We start from the raw sequence: 13,332 nt of genomic DNA, 5'->3' as shown, positions 1-13,332 counted from the left end.
TTAGGGCCAAGATCAAGTAGGGGTTCAGGGTTCTGGTTAAGAGGAGGGAGTGGAGATCAGCGTGTTGGATAGGTAGTGAGAGAGATGGCAAATACACAGACCTGGCACTATGAGGAGTCCTCAAGCTGTTGGGGAATAGCTTTGAAATTTATTACCAAAGCTATTTTTCTCCTCCCTGATAAGTACTCTAGTGCAACAAGTCATATGCTAGTGGGCAAGGCAGGTTGAATGGTGCTAGTGGGCAAGGCAGGTTGAATGGTGCTAATGGATATAAACTGGAGGTTGCTAAAGTTTTATGCAGTTACTGTTACTTGTAACAAGAAATTACAGTGTCCAACCAGCTCCCCTAAGCCTAGGAATAACCTTCCCCCCCACCAAATAACAGCTTATGACAGAAGAGTGGTATTGGGCTTGCTAAGTCACAGACTTAAAAGGGAAACGAGACTCAAATATGCCTGCACGTTATTAATCAGCTCTGTCCTCTTACTACAGGAATTCAGCAGAACGTTTCAGGGTTCAAAAGCGTTTACCTTTTTACCACGCCAGTGGTTGGCACAGGATGACTGTCATCAGTGGTTAAACCAACAGGTATTCTTGGGGAGCTTGAGGCCTACAAACCTTGAGCTGGAAGTCACTTGACTTCCAAGTCTGACAAGATCCAAGCTAAATACAAGTGAGGTGCAGTTGTCCTTATAGCTCCTTCATATGTTAATTGATTAAATATGCAGAGGGAAGAGGCACCTGTGAGCAGAAAATGCTTGCAGGCTATTAAACTTTGTGGAACTGAAAAATCATTAATGCCTGGAGAGAGGGGCCAGGAGAAAAATTGCGATAAACCATGAGCTCAGTGTGTCTGTTGGGTCCATGGGTTTTTGTAGGCCAGCAGTACTCAGCTTCTAGCCTTCAAATTTATGGTGTTTTATCCTTGGTTCAGCAAGTGCCAGCAGTGATGAAGCCACAATAACTGTAACTGATAGTAATAAGCAGGGATGCATCTGAAAGTATAAGAAAAACTTACTTCCTGTAAACCAGCTCTTAGGTTTGACTTGTGGGAATCTGTCCTGCCACGAAGGAGATGCCTAGTCTGGGGGCTTGACAGTGGGAAGTTGTCCTGGCATGGCTGGAGCCATGGGGGTGTCTGTGCCCATGGAGGAAAAGGCCCCTGGTGCTGTGGGCACACACCAAAGCTTTGTAGCCTTGGCAGAACCCACAATTTTGAGATCCCTGGGCAGGGGCTAGAGGTCTGCCTGCCTGCCGAAAATGTGCGGTGCTAACCTCTTTTGTGGCACAGGTACACAGGCAGGTTTTGCTCTGGCTTCGCAGACGAGCAGCAGGTTGTGTAGCGTGTTAGAGGTACGCAGGCCCACAAGTGCTCTTTCAAAGGATGTAGACTAAATATTTGGTAGAAGGTGAAGATTTATGAGATCCAGCTGTCTCCCTAAGACTTGACGATTTGCTTGCAAGTATAATATTTGGTGTTTAATTTTTGTTGACGTAAGCAATCCCATCTGCTTGGATGCATAGCATAACACTGAGATAATGTGTCCTTAAATTATTTTCAATGTTGTCCCTCTTAGGAGTGCGTCCTGGAGGGTGAGGAAATGGGGGAACTACTGCTCTGCAATCCTCTTTGAACTCCACACCCCTAGCTTTTCAAGGAACCAGCTCAACTGTTTGAGTCTAAAATGCACTGTTAAAAGATGACCTCCATTAGCTTTGTGCTATAAATAAAATATACTCACTGAAAGCTATGCTAGGCAGCAGAAATCTGTGAAAGTATGGTTTCTCTCTCTAATAATATTCTGAGACAAGCACAAAATGAGGGAAGAAAAAGCTCAGTATAAATACCTATGAGGAAAACAAATAACTCGGGTGCTGGCCTGGGCTCTTGAAGATATTTTTGTGTATTTGCCCTGCAGCAACAATGTTCCTGCTTTGTACAAACAACTCCAGGGATAGCCCCTAGTGAGCCTAGACGATGGTGATACAAATTAGAGCAAGAACTAGTAAACATCTCTTCTTAAAGCTCCGTGAGCCTCAAAAAGATGAAATTTGTGTTACCTCTGGCCACTTAATTTTGGGGTTTCATTTTATTTATTGTTTTACGAATGGAGGAATGCGTTTCCCTTATGAACAGCTAGTTTCATGAAAATTTGTGACGGTTTGCATGGTGAGAGTTTGCAGAAAACTAAGAGAGCTGGAAGAAAGCACAGATGAATGGTAGTGCTGTTCTTGTTAAGGAAAGGTGAGTGGCTGTATCTGGGTACCTAAAAAATAGAAGATAGTAACTGACTGGACAGAAGAGCTGTTGCTAGTGCCTGCGCTGTGCTGTAACTCCTCCTGATTAGATTTCTGATCCTACCTAAGCTAAACAAGAAACTTAAGCAGACCAAAGGCTGCCTGTGGTAGCCCAGCCTGCTCTAATTATAGTCCGTCCCCCTCTTGCTGAAGGCTGGCACCTTGCCTCTGCGGCCTGGCGGCTGTAGAAATAAAGCATGTTCTAAATAAAATCATAACGCGTCAGAGATGAAATGCGCAGGGCCAAGTCCTCGGGGACGCAGCACCGAGGCGCGCTACGGAACCCCCCTGCCTAGCCCAGGGGGAGGGAATGCAATGTGCTACCAAGTTTGGCACTGCTGCAAAGCAACCATATTTAATAAATATACGTGCTTGGCAGCTCTCTCTTGTTTTCTGTGTATATCATCCCTGTATGCTCATAAAAGAGCAGGATCTGTTTACGGGCATGACCGCAGCCAGGATATAGGTATGTGTCGCATAGTTTTTACCAGCTGTGGCCCAGATCCCCAGCTATTACAAATCAAGGCTTCTTCTTTTCATATCAGTGCAGTTGCTTTGACTTTCATTGTTTGTACAGGTCCTTAGAGATGAAAGCCCTCCAAGATTTCTGTGAAGGTTGCCTACGTTTGGCTACTGTATAACTTCCATCACAACACACACATTAAGGCTTAGCTATTACTTAGACTGAATTTTAAGCAAAGGAAAGCAAGTGATAACTCTATGTGAAGCAGCAATGCAGTGCAGGGTTGAGGTGGGTGAAGCATCACCTGTTGTCCTTGTTTTTCTGAAGTCCAGCTATGATATGTAAGGTATTCAAAACCAGAACTGGCAACACAAGAACCATAAGACAGAAGAAAGGACTGAGAAAAAAATTTAGTGTGCCAGCTTTTGAGAATTTACCCTGTGGAACAGCTCACATGTGAACCGTATTTGTTTATAAATACTGCTTGTGCAATCCAATCGTGCAGTTTAGAAAAGTTACTTGCTGCCCAAAGGAGTTTATAGTGAAAGTACATGAAGAGAGTTAGCAAGTTACCACATGATATATAATGATAATTTATTTTGGTGGCACAGCTAGTGGTGACAGCAAACACGCTACCTTGTTGGCTGAATGTTTGCAAAGGAAGCAAAATAACACCAGTGCCAGCCGTAGGGTTCAGAGGACAGGATTGTTGCTAGTGACTCATAGAAGCATGTTCTGATTTAGCAGAGGAATTGACAGAAGAATGCAGGATCAGAAGAAAAACGTGGATGGGCCCAAACAGGTGGCTACACAGACAGCAGCTGTAACTCCAGATCTCAGGGCAGAGTTGAAGCAGGGAGAAAATGGACAAGTCTATGAGGTGTGGAGCACGTAGTAACAGTTGGATGTTCACCAGCACTTGCCTCTTCACATGCAAACACCCACTGGTACTGTTTGGGGTATCATGGGACTGGGTCATGGAAGATGGGGAATTGTGTGGAAGAAAGGCACCTGTCCTACTGCAGTCATAGCTTCAGACAGAGCAGGTACAGATTGCCAGTAAAGCTCAGTTTATCTTCCCTAAATTACTGCCGTCAAATATATTAAATAGCAAATATGGATTGTTTGGCTAAACTTGCTGATTTATAAGCAAGGCGCTACTAACTTATGCTCTGGATATTCATCATTGTAATAAAGTTGTCTAATTGTAAAGTCTATATCGACAAACTGACAGGAAGTATATCGACTTAATAGTTTTTTTCAATTATTAAGCCTGCAGTTTCTTGCTTCTGATACTATTGCTGCTGTATTTTCAGTAGTAGGCACTCTCTGAAGAGAACAAGTGCCCACTTCTCAAAGGATCTCCAGATCGCAGTCTGTTTGTCTGGAGCCTATTTAAAGCTTGTGTGCACACAAGTTATTTTGTAGTAGCAAAACAAGTCCCAGTACTTTTGGCGAGGGCAGCTGTTGTTCAGGCAGGAGCTGAAAGCTGAAACTTTTTGTGCCATGTAAAGCACAACTGTGGGACTGCCTGTGGCAGTCCAGGTTGGGCCCGGGGGAAAGACCAGAAGGGATTTCTGTGGAGCTAGTTCAGAGCTGTTTGGTGACTTGGCTGGTTCCAGCCTTGGCTGTACAGGATTTTCTTTCCTTGCCCTTTTGGGAGGACTTGCTCCTTGCTGCACAGCCTGCCCTTGCAGTTGCTCCGTACCATCCACAGAGGACACTGGACAGTGTTGCTTGGCAGCTGCAGAAGTATCCAGGGTCTCAAGGGCAGTGAGTAGCTATCCCAGGCTCTGGCCTTTCTCCTTCTGAGCCACCAACATGGTAATTGCCAGCAAAGACAGAGTTTTGCAGGACCTTGTAGCAAAGGGGATCACTGCAAAATTTCTCTTCTCTGTAACACTCTTTGGCTATGGCTATGTTAATAAACGAAACAGTAGCGGAGTACAGAACTTGAACGACTGTGCTGAATTGTGAGTGTCATCCTGGGCATGGTTTTGACCTGGGCCGACTAGCAGTGGCCCGACAATTTGCTAGCATGATGCAGGATTGTAGCGTGAGGAGGAGCCATTCCCAGGAAGCGGTCTGCACGTGGCAACCCTGTTTTGGAGTCAAGCTCAGTGTAACAGCATGGTCATGAACTGTGCCAGCTGGTCACAGAACCGGAGAAGAGGGCTGTTTAGTTTACTAGTACAGATGTAGCCTCTGGAACAGATGTGTCTGCTCTAGTTTTCTCTACATTGAAAAAAATTCCCTTCCCTCCTGCATGTGCTCTCCTCCTTCTAGAATGTTAGTATATCTTTACTCACCAATAGGCACCATCTTCATACCCAGAGGATGTGCAGAGAGAGCTGGATGGCAACTCTGAGTTTCCCTCCTCTGCTGAGCTTTGCCACAGAAACGGCCTGTCCAGAATACACAGATTGGGGGTTCCCTTCCCAGACCTATTTTGTGGCTCCTTCCTCAGTTGCTAGTGTTTCAAGATATTTCCTGATCAGAACATTTCACCCTGACCTTCTTAAGGGTGACAGTGAAGCTGAATCTGTTATTGCATCACTATGAGAAGCCCGTCAGCAACATAAATAAAACAAGCAGAGACAAGCTCTCCTGAACTGCTTGGGATTTTAAGGTTATGAAACATTTAAGATATGCTCTGAAGCTACAGGACAGATGGGCTGCAGAATGGCAGTAAGTCCCACAGAACTGCACACACAATCAGTTGAGACCTGATGGGACCGCTTTGTGTGGCAGTGATTCAGAAATAGCAGCTCAGCCTGTAATACCAGATTGGGTTTTATCAGTTACCCACTATTAGACTGTCTGTTACAGTCTTGGACAAAAACTGTTGTTGCTTTGAAGTAAATTACTGGGTAAGTTCACAACTCACAGCTGTGTGCAGTTCTTCCTCCTACAGGCAGGGGCTGCTTGCGTTAGAACCCACCAGTGGCAATTTCTGCATCTCCAAAAATATTGAGGACCTGATTTTTTGTGTGGTCGTTTCCATCCACAGAGTGCTGCTTTATCCTCACCTTGCACAGATGTGAGTGACTACATGTGGTGAAACGCCTTGAATCCTTCTTCTTCTTAGTTGTGGATGTGCTGAGAGGACGAAGGGAGCTTTACGCCATTACCCCCTTCCCTATGTCATATGGTATAGCGGGACTGCGCACCTCTTAGTACTGCCTTTGTAGCTGTTCACGGCTCTGATTTTGCTGGGATGTTGCTCCAGCTTGTTCTGCTTTTGTCCACCAGATATAATCCAACAGCAATGATACCCTTTGTGTATTAAAGGCTTTTTCATCCAGCTGTCCTCATCTTTTGTCTTTTGCCTATTGTGTAAGCTGTCTGAGGCGGAGACGATCTTCTTACGAGTATTTCCAGCTTGGAGCGCTGTGAGGCTCAGGTTTCTAGGCAGCACTGCAGCAACAATGAAAAAATAACAATAAAATGTAGGGGCAGCTAATGAAATCAGTTCGGTTGCATCCAATGTTAAACCTCTCATTTTCTGAGTCATCAGTCTTCCTACAGAGATGACAGGATCTCTCCTTTGTGTTTCTTTCTGGTGTAGCTTAACAGGGCAGGACTTTGCAGCCTGTTCAGCACATACAGGGAGCAGGCTCTTCCTGCTGCCTTGCACTGTGCAGTGGCATGGGCCTGTGGCACCTTTGCATCCTGCTGTGTTTTCCCTTCCTGATGTTCACGTCCTCTTCCTCCCATATCCTCCTGTTGCATAGCGTGCGTGACGTGTAAGAGCGGCCACTCAGAGTAAGACCAAAGAGCTGGCCAGCCCTCTTGCTTCCCCAAGGGACGTGTGCAGAAGTTTAGGAAAGGAATGTAAGGAGTAGAGCTGGCAGAGAGTGATGACTTCTAGTAGGGACATGGAGCTGCTCTGTGTTAGTGCTGGACTGCAAAATCAGTAGTCAGAGTGACTATGCTTTGCTGTTGTTCCTAGTTCCTATCCCTTGGAAAGGGACAGTTTTCAGCAGGCCATGCACACTAAATCCTCTCGCACAGCCTACCAAATACTTGCTAAGGCTTCTGTTCAGCTCATAGTGACATTTACTGCCTGCCACCAGCAGTCAAGGTATCATTGCCCTGACTTGTTTTTATGACTCAGAAACCAGTGCTACACTGGTCTGAACAACAGAATTACAATGATGCAGCATGCTTCCATGCAAAAAGTGGTTAAACAGGCCCCAAGCACATACAGGTTGTCAGGAAGACAACATGATTTTGAGCTTTTCCAACACCTTTCCTTTTCCGGTTTGGTTAATTGGCTTCCAAAATGAGAACTGCTGGTTCACAAATAGCTCAAATACAAGCATTCAAATTCATTTTTACCTTTTCACTTTGCTACCCAACCCAGTTCAGAGTTACCAGCACTGCACAGTTAGAACAAACAGCCAAGCAACACAGAGATTGAGTTTCACAGTCTGAAATCCCAATTTTGCACAGGTTCTCTTTTAGAAAGAGCCAGATTTGTATTCATGCTGCCTTACCTTTTGAGTGCCCCGCTGTTTTTTCTAAAACATACCTGTTTTTCCTCTGGCTTGCAGTGCACATATGAAACAGCTCTGAAGCACTTTGCTTTTGAGCATTTGATGAAAACTCAACAGACAGCAACAGAGCAGGCTTTCTATTTTACCATGCTTGGATGCAGTAGGTCACTAGGGATAGAAAAGAACAGTAGTGAAACCTACTGCTAGCAAGAGAAACTTTCTCAACACTGAATATACGGCATAGTTGTATACATCCTTGGTGTCCCAGCAATACAGATTACTAAGCACTGTCCATTAATTTTCTAGAAGCCAGTTCCCGCTCTTCTTCCATCTCTTGTGCTTCCTCTGAGCCCAATTGATTAAAGAGATACGTAATAAAAATGCGACGTTGTCTGTCTGCTCAAGGTGGCTTCCGCCACCTGACCTTAGCTCCAGAACAGCCCTAAGCCCTTAGGAAAGCTGCATTAAAAACGACACGTGAAAACATGAGAACACAGAGATTCAAGAAGATTCCTCAGGCAGGAAAGCAGGTCACTTTATTTCTCATCCTATTTTTACTGGAATATCTCTGGATATATGAGGATATTTCTGTTTTTATGGCATAAAAAGACTGCTGGAGACATATTTTATCACATAAAAGTAAAGTACTTTAGGGGCCTTAAATATAAAAATGACTTTTAAAAGACAACTATAATTTGAGTCCAAATTCTCATTTACTCCTAAAATTACCCTAGGCTTCGTGTTAAAATGAAATTGCAGAATGAAGTATATGGTTCTATTGAGTTTATCCACAGGAGCGAACAAGTGAGAACTGTGGAATGGTAATGCGTTTAAAACAAAATCTCAATTTCTAACACAATTTAGTTCCACAGTCTTTGTGAGAGAGACAACTATAAAAAATTACAGCTTTATATATTAATTGGAAGAAATGCTATCTTGCAACAGTGTCAGAACAAATACTCTAAGTATGGGAGATTGCTTTCAATTTATTTCTACAGTTTCCTTATATAAATGCATCTAACCTAATATATGTATATATCTCTCTGCATTTAGCAAATAAACCTTTGTACATAAAGTAACCAGATATGGTACCCAGCACTTTACCACATCCTGTCATTTAATTTAGCTGGCATGAATACAAACTCTTTGATCTGTACTAACTTATCTTTATCTCAGTGTAGATCTCAGCTTTCCTATCTGTTATGTTAAAAAAGCTTTAATCAGAGAGTTTGAGCTAGTCTTATTGAATTATGTTATTTTTTCTCCCTAAAACAAAGCTACATCAAGCTCAGTTTCCTTTTTTTCCATGTACTTTTACATCTGTATTTTGATTACAAATGCTATGTTTGTAAAAGGGAAACGACTCTGTTTTTAGTAGGTTTTAAGCCATTCTAATTAAATTTGAGTGCAGAAAAAAAAGACGTTTGCAAAGTATTTTAACTGAAAGGTGAGTATAAGTTCACCTAGGCCTAGGGTACCACATACACTGTCCCCCAGCCCAGCAAGCTGCATCCCACTGTGGAAAATTTTCGAGGTCACAGGTTTTTTTTCCACTGTCCTAAGCATCACTGCTTAGGTGGGTTTTTTTGTGCTCCTGAAGCTGAGAGGGGTCCCTTTCGGTTGGCCTCAGCACAAAATTTCCGTTCTTACCCTATCTAGTGGCTGGGGCACAAGCCTGAGAGCTGGAAATCATGAGGTCTTTTCCTGAGCACACCATCTGCCTTGTGATAAATCACTGTAAACTCTGTTCCTGCTCTCCTCTCTCCCCCTCCTCCCTGCATATATCTGGTCTCCTAGAATATGGGCAAAGATGTAACTTGCCATGAACATGCCACTGGCCTGGGCAACTGCCTGTAGCTGTCCTTTTGCTAGTGTTTGTGTTGTGATAGGCCAGGGGAAACATCAGTTACTCTTTCATCAGTTAGTCTTTCACTGAGTGGCAGGCAAGTACTGGTGAGCAGGTGGAAGGTTACAAAGCAACTTACTGCTGCTGCACTCTCTTCTGGTAGCTTGGTGGTCTGCCCATACATCAGATTGCAAATTCATTAGATTACATTGCAAAGAAATCATCCTCACCATCACAAAATGCCTATGCCAGAAACGCGTGGCGTGGTGCGGCTGAGGCCTTCAGACACGAGTGCGCTACACATAACATCTCCCAAAGTGGTCTGCTTGCCCCAGCCTGGGATTTTAAAAGGTACCTTCCGATGCTCTGCTTGTTAATGACTTTGGCCGTAACTTGACTCAGACATGCCAGGTCAGGAACTCAGTCATAAAATGGTTTACAGTTCAAGTTATCCAGGTTCAGACTAACTCACCCATGAAATAGTTTAAAATTTGATGTTGTGCAGGTATAGACAAACACAATTTGGACCCAAGCTACAGGATAACCAGAGGTAACACAACATTTCTCAGTTTAGTTTCAACATAGCGTAGCTGTATTCTTACTGACCTGACAAATCTCATTTTAAGTCTGATTTAGTTCAGCATTTTCAGCATAGTTGCTGAATCTCTAGAGGTTTAAGGCAACGACCGCCAGAATAAAAGGGAATGCTTTCTGTGTCTGGATGAATTGGCTTTCCAGTAATTGATAGAAAGGGCTCATGGTGGACACCAGACAAAAGTATCTACTTAGAAAGGTTGAATTACTAAATGAAGCTGCTCTCGGTAAGACTCACATGAAAAGGCCAGAAAGAGCAATTAATGTCAAAAGAAGCTAGGCTTGCAGAAAAAGCAATCCCAATTCTTTGTGTCTCTCTTAGAGTGACCGCAGCTGTCTATCACAACCACCTTTTGCTTTTGGCTACAACCAGATGATGGAGAAATATTCTGTCTGATTTAGCATCTGTATTTTTATCCTGCCAATGATTCGTTAACTATTTTGTTAGAAGTAGCTTCTAGCATGCTTATTGGCGTTCACGCCAGATTCACAGCAGAAAAATCCAAGCTCTTGTCTTCAGTGTGAGCATCTCCAAAGGGTTTTTCAGTGGAAGCACTTCTGGCAGCTGGATTTGCCACTGCAGGGCTGTACCTCAGGCTGTGGTGCCTAGCATGACCCTGGCTGCAGTGATCAGAAGTAGAAATGTGTATTTTTGCTGGGATGAGATTTTTAACTCATCTGCAACAGCAAAGCTTGACTTCAACATAGGTTACACTTGCCATTTCCAAGGCGCCCTGGATAATCTTTCCTTATAGGCCTTATTGTGGTTTTCAGTGCAAAGTGGGGCTTTGTAAAACACTTTCAGGGTTAACAAAATCATGTGTGCTCCCTTCCGCCCAAGCAGTTACCAGATTTTGCCAAGAAAGTGCAGCAAATTTTCTGAGGATTTGGAGTCCTATGAGAGCCTTCATCTCAGTCCAACAAGCAGGCGTATATGCAGCTGAAGTATTGTACTAGCCTCACTGATAGAAGATCTTACTTGTCCTGAATCTTTTTTTTCATGAACAAGGTGGTCATCCACAACCTTGCTGATCTTTCATAACGTACACAGGCGCTGCTGCTGCTGCTGCTGCTGTTTTGTTAAATTAACTGGAAATGACAGAAGGATGGATTGACTAAACTGGGAATCCTAATACTTGTGGAAAGAGTCCCACTTGAATGTTTTTTTTTTTATGCCGAGATGACTGTTTTGGGCGGCTTCTTACTGACTTCTACCGTTGCTGTTCTAGTGACTGTGGGTCTGTGAGGCTCTGTGTTGTCAGTCTGTCCTGTCATTCAAACCACCGGAACAACACTGAGGATTTAACATACGTTAGAGGGAGTAGAAAACAAGAGAGAATTTGGACAAAAAGTTCAAATGGACTGCAAATGAACAGTTTTTTCCCTTGCTGGAATTCACATAGTTTTAGAATTTCGCAGCGGGGATGTCTGAGGGCGTAAGGCATGTTGTGGACAGAGGGCTGATATAAGGCCTATACAAAATTTGTGTTTTCATGAAGCTTTGATTTTCACTTGAGTAAAAGCCTTGTGCTTAGTCCAATGCATCACGACAATTTACTTGTAATTGGTAGCAGTGGCCTCCTCATGTGGCCGTTGGACACTCAGAGCTTCTGCTGATGTTGAGGAATGTGGTTTTCTTCGTGCTTTGAAAGATAAGGCCTGGCTATTATTTAAAAATCCCATCAATGTCACTATCCCTGATCTGCTGGTTAAGAGAGCACTCTCACATTTTAACTGAAAATGCTCCTTAGAAAAGTATCTACCAAAAAGGTTCTGTTTGTTAGTTTAGTTAAGGTGTAATTCCTCATCCTTTTAATGCAACAAGAAGCTTGCTTCTGAACAAAATCTGTAGGCCTGACCTTCCAAGGTGAAGAGTTGAGGCTGTTCAGCATTTCATAATCTCAAGATTTTTTATAATACACTGACAAAATATTAATGTATGCCTTGAATAAAGCAAACCTGCCTATCTCATAGAATTCTAGTCCTGATGAGAATACTGGAAGGGACCTTAGAAATCCTCTGCTTACATATAAGCATAATATTTCCAGTGGGGTCAAGACTACCGGATTTGGCCTACGTGTCTGCTCTGCAATGAACATTGACTCTGGAGGAGTCGTTATAGAGTTTGTATAGTGAAACAGATGAATCATAATAAAGGAGTAATTACGTTAAAGGTGCCTGTTACTAGCTATTTTGAAGGAAATGTTTAGAATTGCTTTCTGTTGGTTTGGGAATGATAGAGAAAAATGAATAATCATTCATAGGCCTCTCAAATGAAATGGCTTCCATTAAGTACAAGATAGCAGCATAGCTTTTCTTGGATACATTTTGGATAGATAGCTGCACATAAAATCATCATATGCTATCAGAGTGGCACCAACATAAAAATTTTGAATTATATGAGCTGTATCTCAGTCAGATTTTGGCTGGGATGAAGGTGAATCCCCAACTCTTCATTCCCTGCTCTTGAAAGCCAAATAAACAGCATAGCCATTCTAAGTAGAAAAACGAATGGTTATATTCCTAGCACCCTTCTGGGTGAACTGCCTTAAGAAATTCCAAGACTTATGACACTAAGAACAGGAACTCCAGTTACCTGACCAAAACCATAAATGTGTATTAGTTTGGAGCCAGCAGCAAACCTGTAACAAATGTAAGCCACCAGAAGGAGACAAAGAGCTACACTGTATGATCATTAAATACCCATAGCTGAACCGCCTTTATACTTTAAGTTGTTATAACCTTCTATAAACACAGTTGTTTGAATCTGAACGTTGATCAGCATGTATTGCATTTCCTTGATCTTGTAATTGAAACACAATATTAGGTTTAGGAAATCTGATTTGGCAGACACTTCCTATGTACCATTTGGTAAGTCAATTCGTCTATTAATCAGTTTCCCTCACTGTATTTTGCAACCTGCAGTGTGTGAATACAGAGGTAAGAGTGAACTAAACAGGTTTAAAGTGTTGTAAGGCTCGTGCCCATACACTTGGGACTCTGGAAGTCCAAACTATTATTTTATTGAGGAGCTTAGGTCTTGCAATTTCTCTGTTACACTTCAGACTGTTTTCCAGTCACATTTCTGAAGTTTATAACCAAAAGCTCTCTCTAAATTCCCTTGCTACCTACAGTGCGTAATTCTGTAGTTGTACTAGTAAAAAAGAGTGAGGTAAAATAATTAGGACTGTATTGTTTAAAAACATGAAATGGTTGTGAAAAGTTCAGTGAAACAGATTATAACAATAAAATACTAGCAGCGGAGAGGGGCATACTTCCCTGCCCCAGTAGCCCTACTGTCCTTATGTACATCCTGCATGCAATCAAAAGGTTCTTAGGGAAACCCTAAATTTGCTGCTTTCATGGTTATTCTGTTCCAAAAAAAGTATTATTTTTTTCAGCATTTTTGTTTGAAACGGAAAACCTGAATCTCTAAATCTCCTAGAGGAAAAAGAGATGACAAAATGTAAACAAGTAACTACTCCATCTGAAGATCTTTACATATGTTTCCAAGTGGGGACAGGGAGAAAGACTTTCGTTTGCAGTTCATACTGATTTAATTAGAATAGACATATTATAGCACTTAGACGTTAACCAGTCTACTAAAAGGAAGCTCATTTATGCCATGTTTT

Source organism: Struthio camelus, chromosome 3, assembly GCF_040807025.1.
Source record: "Struthio camelus isolate bStrCam1 chromosome 3, bStrCam1.hap1, whole genome shotgun sequence".
Taxonomy (NCBI): Eukaryota; Metazoa; Chordata; class Aves; order Struthioniformes; family Struthionidae; genus Struthio; species Struthio camelus.
The sequence above is the reverse complement of the archived record's forward strand: the minus strand, read 5'-3'. Positions refer to the sequence as shown.